Here is a 9,806-nt window from a genome sequence, read left to right on the forward strand (position 1 = left end):
GCGAGGAGAGCGCCTCCTCGCCGCTGAGCCAGCCCGCGCGGGGGAGTCAGGCGCCGCGCCGCCTTCTCCCCTCCCCTGCTCGCCCCTCCGCCCGCGGCCTGGGCTTCCAAAGTTTCTCGGTCACGTGCCCGCCCCTGGCAGCCGGGAGGTCACCGCTGAGTAACAAAGTCCACCGCGGAGTAGGGGCAGAGGGGCGGCGGGCAGGGAGAGGCCCGGGGGAGGCAGCGCAGGGAGCCATCGCGGTGGCTTCTCTCGGGGAAGCTGGCGTTCGGGAACGCTGGGCGACTGTACCTCAGCCAGTCCCGGAACCTGTGTGCCAGATTGGGGACTCGAGGACGGGGGTCTGTCTATTGCATGTGGCTACAGCCAGCCTTAACTGAGAGAGAGGGACAGAGCGACAAACGTAGAGACCTGCATGCAGGGACTTAGCCTAACTTAAGGGACTTAGGTCCTTTAGGCAAGGGCGTTTGATTTGGCTGCACCCCCTACCCCTTCAGTCTGGTTCCCTTTTTGGCAGTGCAGGGAGTCAGAAGCCTCGGAAGAATTGAAAAAGGTAGGCGGGAATCCCGCATAATAACTTTTTTCTGTTACAACATTGTAAGGTAAAATAAGAGCATACAGGCCCTTTACTGAAAATATGTAAAACTAGATGAAATGAACCATTATAACAGCTTACATTTGTCCAACCCTTTATAATTTGCAGGGCATATCCACATGGATTATTTCGGGGTTTTTTAGACAAATTTGTTTCATGTATGTAGGAAAAGAGTTAAAATGTAGATGTTGAGAGAGAACTGAGAGATGCATGCTTTGCTTACATATTAGGTACATGTATTAAGTACCTAATAGATACCAAGAGGAATCCTGGGTGATGTAAAGGGTTAATGCATTTGGCTGCTAACCCTAAAGGTTGGAGTCCACCCAGAGGCGCCTCAGGAGAAAGGCCTGGTGATCTACTTCCAGAAAAAGCAGCCATTGAAAACCCTATGGAGCACAGTTCTACCCTGACACACATGGGATCTCCATGAGTCAGAAGCGACTCCATGGCAACTGGTTTAGGTACCAAGAACCAAGACTGCACAAATGAATAAGACATATTTCCTGTCTTAAGGAGTGGCATCTTAGGTCCAGAGGAAAGAAGAAGGTCAGACCATTAAACATATAATATATATTCATACTAAAATGGGGTAAATGTGATAATGGTGATATAGAGAAAGATCAGTGAGAACACAGGGGAAGGAGTGATCGATTTATTCTGGGGAGGGGGGAGGAGGCACAACAATAAAGAAGGTAATATCTGAATGGGCAGCTGCTGAATGAGCAAGGTTTGAGCTGTTTAAGGATTGGTGGTGGAAAGAGGGCAGGGCAGGGGACATTCCAAGCAGAAGAAAAAGGAAGAGACAAAGCAGAAAGGTATAAAATTGTCTCCAAAATCAGAGTGCTTCTAGGCTTGAGGGGAGTTCTGAAGCGGAAAGACTGCATACTGAAGAATGAATGTATCTGTGAAACGGGGACGGTAAGTGAACACATGAGAAAAGGTGAGAGTAGATCCTAGATGATGGTCTTTTATGGCTGCCTGACATCGGAATTCCATTCTTATTGTTGATGAATTCCAACTACAGAAGCCAAAAGGTCTAGATGCACCCCTGCTCCCCGCTCCTCCCACCACCACCACCACCCCAGCTGGAGGGCAGGCTCAGGCCCCAGGCTGATCTTCTCACTTACAGCCTTTTGAATCTGAAGAAAGTAACGGGAGAAGCAGAGACAGTGGAGAATTGTTTTGCCACTGGGGCAGCAGCGGCATCCAGAGTCCAGGGTTAGTGGTGGCAGAGGTAAGGCCACCACAGTGCCCTGAGGTGTGACTATGGCTGTGGTCCTAGTTGTGTAGACTGTTTTCTGACCCTGGCCTTCCTGGTAATTCTGTGAGCCACCCAGTATCCCTCCATATTCCCTCTTCATTTATTTTGGCCATAAATTATATCTGTTTGCAGTTGAGAACCCTGACTATGACACTGTGTGAGAGAAATTTGGAGGACTGTTTCCTTTCATACAGAAAAAAATAAAAATAGAATATAAAAATAATGGAGGTAACTAACATTTGTGGGGCTCATATTAGGTTCTAGGCAAAGTTCTAGATGTTTAATAAGCTTTCTCCTTTAATTCTAAAGAGGAAGCTCAGACCCAGAGATTTTCTGAACTTCTCTAAGATCAGGTAGCTAGTAAACGGCAGAGCTAGAGTTTGAACCAGTTTTTCTGACTCCAAAGCCTATGCCCTTTGCACCATACAATAGGGACACCTAGACCAGAGGTTTGAAGTGATGATATTTTTGTATTATGCTGTCATTTAGTATATGTGTGTGTGTGAGAGAAAGAGATTGAAGTCTTTTATATCAAGGCATATATAACGATGATATTTTCTGCAAAATTTGGACATAAGGGCAAGTTCATACTTGGGAGATGGACTGGGCAAAGAGAACTTGGATGTGCATGTGAAGCAGAAAGCGAAAGCCCACAGAAGTGAGCTTTGAATGTGTGCTGAGTCTGTGCCTATGTGTACTTTAATAAGGAATCAGATTTGGAGAAGAGCTTGTGCCAGAGTGAATCATAGACTGCAGGATGCCTTGCTCACCATCCTGGGAATTTGTGTTCTGTACATCTGCCTGGTATCTAGAGAGGTCCAGCTGGTCTATCCTGGATCTTCAGAGTGGGTGGGACCCCGGGCCATCCCTACAGGGATGCTAAACGGGAATAAAATACAATGTGTGCTCCTAAATACACCTGTTATTACCAAGGTGATCAGAGGTAACATAAAAAGCCTTGACCTAATGATTCAAAACACATAGCCTGAGGGATGGAGGTAGAAGGAGGCTGGCCCAATAGTATTATTTTGCCTTATTGGTGGTGGTAGTAGGACATGTCATCCAGAATCCCGGTGGTCTTCCAAGTGTGGTATTTGAATTTCTAGCATCAGAATCACATTAAGGTGTTAGCTGAAAATAGAGATTCCCAGGCACTACAAAAAATGACTGGATCAGAGTCTCGGGGGGGTGCTCCTGGAGATCTGCATTTTGACCATCTTCCTCAAGTGCTTCTGATGCACATTAATGTTTAAGAAACACTGCCTGATCATCTTTTTGTTCTTCCGGGAAGCTGTTGAGTTGATATTTGCAAAGGAGCCTGGGGTTTCTTTTTAAGCTCCAGTTGTCCATTTATCCTGGCCAAATAGGACTGGACCCCCCAGTAGAGATTAGTTCATCGTAGCCAAGGGAGGGTCTGGATCTCCAGCACTTCGAACTTTCAGCTGAAACCAAAGACGTACATGTCGGAACGTGGTCCAGTGTGGGACCCCAGCAGAATTCTCAGGAAGCCACCGCTGGGAGGGGAAAGTGAACTAACAAGCTGCTTCATCAGATCTGCACACTTTAGAGCAGAATTAGGACATGGAGAGAACAGAAGGGAACCATGGCAGTGAGACATGCTGGTAGCTGGTAGCAACCACACGGTTATAAATATAATGCAGCTGAATCCTATTCAAAACATGATTTCATTGCAGACACACAGGCATGCATGCACATGAATCCTGTTAACATAGATCTTTCTAAAGCATGCAGATAACATCCTATTTCTCCTTCTCTCTCTGATCTTGAGTTCCAGGAGGAATATATGAGGTCTGACTTAAAAACAGGTATCAGGTCTCTTATCTGAGTTCTGTTCATCTCTCCTTCCTTTGTGCTACCTTTTAGGTTTATTATCTTTCCTACCCTCAATATCTTCAAAACTACCCTGAATGAACTACAAGTTTAAAAATCCAAATTAAACCTAGGATTAAAAAAAAACTGGAGACTGTATGTACCATATACTGGAAACTGGAACATATTTTCAGTCTGGAAGCCCTTTCATATTGAGGAATAAATTTTTTTCATTAAGAAAGTGGTTTAAAGAAAGGAAATGCAAATGTAAAGTGCATGATGCCAAAAAAGAGCTGAACTGCCAAGAACACTGGTAAGTATATAAGAAGTAAAAGATTGGGAGAATGTGCTAAAGATTCCACTTGAGGCAGATTTAATCCAAAAACCTGCTGTCTCCGGCTTCAGTCAGTGGTGCTGGGTGCTGAACTAGGTGATGCCTGCTGTGCCACCTCCTGGAGCCTGACCCCACTGGAGAGCAGGGCAGCCTCCGCCTGAGTCAGCTCTCTGACAATGCTTTCCTTGGGAAGGTCCATCCAAGGAGAAGATGAGGGAGAAAAGCAAAACATGAAATTGTATTTACAGCATGGCCTCATGTATAGAAAACTACTATTATGGGTTGAATTGTGTCCTCCAAAAAGTTGTAGAAGTCCTACTCTCTGGTACCTGTGAATGTGACCTTGCTTCGAAACAGGGTCTTTGAAAATTTTATCAGTTAATATGAGGCCGTACTGGAGAAGAATGGGTCATACCTATACGACTGGTGTCCTTATAAAAAAGGAGAAGATAAACAGAGACAGGGAGACAGAGGAAGACAGCCAAAGGAGGCAGATGCAGCTGCAAGCCAAGGACTGCTGGGAGCCACCAAAAGCTGGGAGAAGGCATGGAACAGTTTCTCTCTCAGAGCCCTCAGAAAGAATCAACATGGCCGGTACCCTAATTTGTTTTTCTAGCCTCCAGAACTGTGAGACATTAAATTTCTATTCCTATAAACCACCCAATTTGTAGGAAACAAAGACAAATGCATTAAAAAGAGACAAAGGAAACAACAAAAGAGTAACAATAATTATCTCTGGGTAGGATTGTCATTCATTTATAGTTTCTTCTTTATACTTTTCTATACTTTTGAATATTTCTACAATGTAGAAAAAATTACTGGACAAAAGATACGCCATGCCAAATTTGACTCAGTCTCTGGAACACCCCTGGGGGAAGTAGAGAAGCAGGAAGAATGGTGACAGGTGTTTGTCAAGCCTACGTCCTTAGCTAGATATAAAACCCCTAAATGCACACATGCTCTCATTCTGTCTCTTAATCATGAGCAGTTAATCAAGTTAATTATGAGCAGCTGAACCCCTGGGAGCCCTTACTGACTGATAGTTCAACCTATAATTTCATTGTAAGCTACAGAGCCAAAGATGAAGGAAGGCTGTTTCTCCTTTATGAGTTCTGCCTCGGGTTTTTGTTTTAGTTTGTTGTCTCACTATCAGTATCTTTTAGACACCAGAAGAGCATTGACATTCCGTAAAATGAGCAGCAGAGTAGATTGTGATGCCAGTGGCCAAGCAGTTCCCTTCAGCCAAAGAAGAAAGGGCTCCTGGCTTGCCTGTATTTCACCAAAACCTTGCGCACTAGGTCTTGGTGATCAAGCCAGAAGTTGGCTTCACAGAGCCCTAAGCATTCTCCTACAGGCATTCTCCCCTGGCACAGGTCAAAGACACAACCTAAGGGAGGGAAGTGAGCCAGAATACCTTACCCTTAGAAAATGGGCAGAGAAGGGAACCGGAATGAGGAGGCCAGAACACTGAGCATCATGAAAGGAAACAGCTCAAATAAAAGGGGGTCATTTGTGGGTTTTCAGTGTTAAAAAACAGTGGCCTTGACCTTTGTCTTGCAGCTTTGGGGTGTGGATTTTTATTAACAGTGTTAACTCTGTACCGCTACCCCAATTCTGAGTGAGTGCCTTACATATAGAAATGATCCATATACATTTGTCTAATTAATTATAAACTGCTCCAGGGTATTCATCTTACCTTTTTTCCTCACTGACTCTCCTGTTTTCTTCCCTGAATTCATTTATTTAGTTCACATGCATTTATTGTCTGTGGAGTTGTCATGAGTTGGAATCAACTTGACAGCAAATAACAACAACCCTATTCTAGGCACTATGCTGTCTAGAAATTCAAGATGTATCAGAATCCAAGATGCATCATCAAAGATGAATTAGTCACAGCCCCTTATGTCAAAGAGCTTATAGTTGAATTGTAGCCTTGGTGGGCGAGGGGGCAGACATATGGTCTTTAAGTGTGAGAGTGTGGCAGGGCCTGTGTCAGGAGCCTGTATGAGGAATGGTGGGGGCACAAAGGAGGAGGGGTCAATTATCTATGAGGGGTGCTGGTAAGATACGCTGCTACAGATTGAATTATGTCCCCCAAAACTGTATGTTGTAAATCCTAAACCCCTATATCTGTAGATGTAATCCCATTTAGGAATAGGACTTCTTTGTTATGTTAATAAAACCATATCAGTGTAGGATGTGTCAAGCCAATCACCTTTAAGATAAAAGAGCAGATTAGGCACAAGGAAGGAAGCACAAATGGAGGGGAAGATACATGCCACATGAAGATTGCCAAGGAACTGTGAGAAAATCAGTTTCTGTTTGTTAAAGCCACCCACTTGTATTTTCATTATAGCAGCACTAGATAACTAAGACAGATGCCTTCATGGAAAAGGTGACTGCTGAGCTAAGTCTTAAACATGATCTGGACAGAATTCCTAAGGGCAGAGAGAGAGAGCAGGAGAGAGAGCAAGTATGGAAGCAACAGGTAGTGATGAGAATGGAGCCTGCTGGCTGGAACATGTTGGGTTCACAAAGTGCAGAGCCAGCGATAAGGGCAAAAAGATAGGCTGAGGTCAGGCCAAGGGAAGCCAGGCTATCAGGTCTGGACTTAATTCCACAGGCAGTGGATCACCCGTAAGGATTTCTAAACAGAAAAACAAGATCAGACCTGTGTTTCAGCAAAATTATTCTGGCCACAGGGTGTAGGATAGGTTGGTGGAGAGAGAAACAACAGGCAGAGGCCTCATCCATGTGAGAGTTTATTACAACTGCCCCAAAACAAGCAACAAGCAACAAAACTAGGCTTTGAGGCAGAGGAATGGGAAGCAAACAGCAAGCGAGGTAAACACTGCAAGGAGCCACAAGAGAGAATCCGCATAACCTGACAAGAGGTTAGATGTTGCCTTAGTTCTCTAGTGCTGCCGTAACACAGATACCACAAGTGGGTGGCTTTAAAGAACAGAAATTGCTTTTCTCACAGTTCAGGGGGCAAGAAACTGAATTCAGGGCTCCAGCTATAGGGGAAGGCTCTCTTTGTGTCAGTTCTGTCTGGTTCCTTGGTGTCATGGATTGAATTGTGTCCCCCAAAAATTTGTGTCAACTTGGCCAATCCATGATTCCCCGTATTGTGTGGTTGTCCACCATTCTGTGATCTGATGTAATTGCCTATGTGTTGTAAATCCTAACCTGTATGATGTTAATGAGGCAGGATAAGGGGGTTAATGAGGCAGGATTAGGGGGTTAATGAGGCAGGATTAGGGGGTTAATGAGGCAGGGCACAATCTACAGGATTAGATTGTATGTTGAGTCAATCTCTTTTGAGATATAAAAGAGAAGGCAGCAGAGAAGAGAGGAACCTCGTTACCACCAAGCAAGGAGAGCCAGGAGTGGGGCGCATCCTTTGGAGCCAGGCTCCCTGTGCCGAGAAGCTCCTAGACAGGAAAATTGATGACAAGGAACTTCCCTCAGAGCCAACAGAGAGAGAAAGACTTCCCCTGGAACTGGTGCCCTGAATTTGGGTTTCTAGCGGTCAAGAAGTCAAAAGACACATTGCATTGGGCAAATCTGCTGCAAAAGACCTCTTTGAAGTGTTGAAAAGCAAAGATGTCACCTTGAAGACTAAGGTGTGCCTGACCCAAACCATGGTGTTTTCAATAGCCTCATATGCATGTAAAAGCTAGACAATGAATAAGGAAGGCCAAACAAGAATTGATGCCTTTGAATTGTGGTGTTGGTGAAGAATATTGAATACACTGTGGACTGCCAAAAGAACAAACATCTGTCTTGGAAGAATTCAGCCAGAATGCTCCTTAGAAGCAAGGATGGCAAGACTTCATCTCACATACTTTGGACATGTTATCAGGAGGGATCAGTTCTTGGAGAAGGACATCATGCTTGGTAAAACAGAGGGTCAGCGAAAAAGAGGAAGACCCTCAATGAGGTGGACTGACACAGTGGCTGCAACAATGGGCTCAAGCATAACATGAGTGTGAGGATGGCACAGGACTGGGAAGTGTTTCGTTCTGTTGTATATCAGGTCTCTATGAGTTGGAATCGACTCGACAGCACCTAACAACAACAATGACAACAGCCTCCTAAACTGTGAGAGAATAAATCTCTGTTAAAGCCATCCACTTGTGGTATTTCTGTTATAGCAGCACTAGATAACTCAGACGCTTGGTGATCCTCAAGTGGCATCTGTCTTACCCTGGTTTGTGCTCCTTTGTCCCTGTGTCTATGCTGCTCCTTATAAATCAGAAGTGATTAGGTTTAGGAACACCCCTATACTGATATGGCTGCATTAATATAACAAGGAAAACCTTATTCCCAAATGGGATTAAATCTACAGGCATAGGGGTTAGGAGGCCAACACATATTGTGGGGGACACAATTCAATCCATAACAGATGTATGTAGACTGAGCAGTCAGACTCAGAATCAATCAGACTTCAAGCTGAAATACTAAAGAATGTGGTATTGCATTTAGGAGATGTCTAGCAGGTACTTGGAAATTCCTGTTTTTGCTTTGGCAAAGCATCATGTAATAAACATCCTTAAGCATCTAAATCAACACCTTGGAATAAGAGTGTTAAAGAAGTAGAGTTAAGAGCCACTTACGGGCTGTATGGCCCGGGGAAGTCACTTTACTACCCTAAGCCTCAATTTGCTTTTCTGCAAAATGGGCATTATCTCACAGAATCTATTGAGAGGGTGGGTAGGAGGAGATGAGATAGCCCTGTGGTGTGTTTAGCAGAGAGTCTTACACAATATCTTTCAATGAATGTTAGTTATCGTTACTATTATTATTATTATTAGCACAGGTGGGAGGATGCACTCTGAACAATGTCAGGACCTTAACTTAAACTATCATCAGGGAAAGAATGCAACTGTTTTCCTAAAATGCTGAAGTCTTTTTGGGTGGTTTTCATAACATTCACTCTGCTGAAAATCACACCATGTACTTTATATCTCCAAAGCCTTCTCACCAACTTAGACTAAAATCCAAAGTCCTCACTTGTACTTGGCCTTGAAAGTCCGATATGATTTGGCTCTAGCTCCCTCTCCAATAGCCTTTCTACCTCACTCACTTCACTGCAGCCATAAGACTTGCCTTGCTGTTCCTCAAATGTAGCAAGCATTCTCTAACCTCAGAGCCTTTGTACTTGCTGTTGCCTCTGCCTGGAATGCTCTTCCCCTGAGATCTGTATGATTATCATCCTCACTTCCTTCCAGTCTTTGCAAAATTTTATTTCCTAAAATAGGGCCTTTTCTGGGCACCATAAAATTGCACCCTCCACCAGTTCCTAGTCCCTTATCCTGCTTTGTTTTTCTTCATGGCACTTACTGTTACCCAATATTGTATATATAGTATTTCCTTATTACCTACCTTCTTCAGTGTGTTCTAAGCTTCAAGAAGACAAGAACTTTGTTTTGTTCAACCATATTCCTATGCCTAAAGTAGATCATGGCACTGGCATTTGGTAGGCCCATAATAAATATTTATTGAATAAATGAACTACTGTCTTCTCAAAACACTCTCCTCTCTTGCTTTCCTTTGTTTTCTTCCTGCTTCTTCTGATGCTCCTTCTTGGTCACTTTTACTGGTTCCTCCTTCTCTAGATGATTTCTAAACACTGGTGTTCCTCAGGACTCCATCCTGGATCCTTTTTCTCTCAACTCTCTCCCTAGGTGATCTCAATCATTTCCATTAATTTAAATATCATCTTTATGTGGCTTACTTCCAAATTCTGTCTCCAGCTCAGAACTCCAGACTTCATGGCC

This window comes from Trichechus manatus, unplaced genomic scaffold (genome assembly GCF_000243295.1).
Source record: "Trichechus manatus latirostris isolate Lorelei unplaced genomic scaffold, TriManLat1.0 scaffold00145, whole genome shotgun sequence".
Classification (NCBI taxonomy): domain Eukaryota; kingdom Metazoa; phylum Chordata; class Mammalia; order Sirenia; family Trichechidae; genus Trichechus; species Trichechus manatus.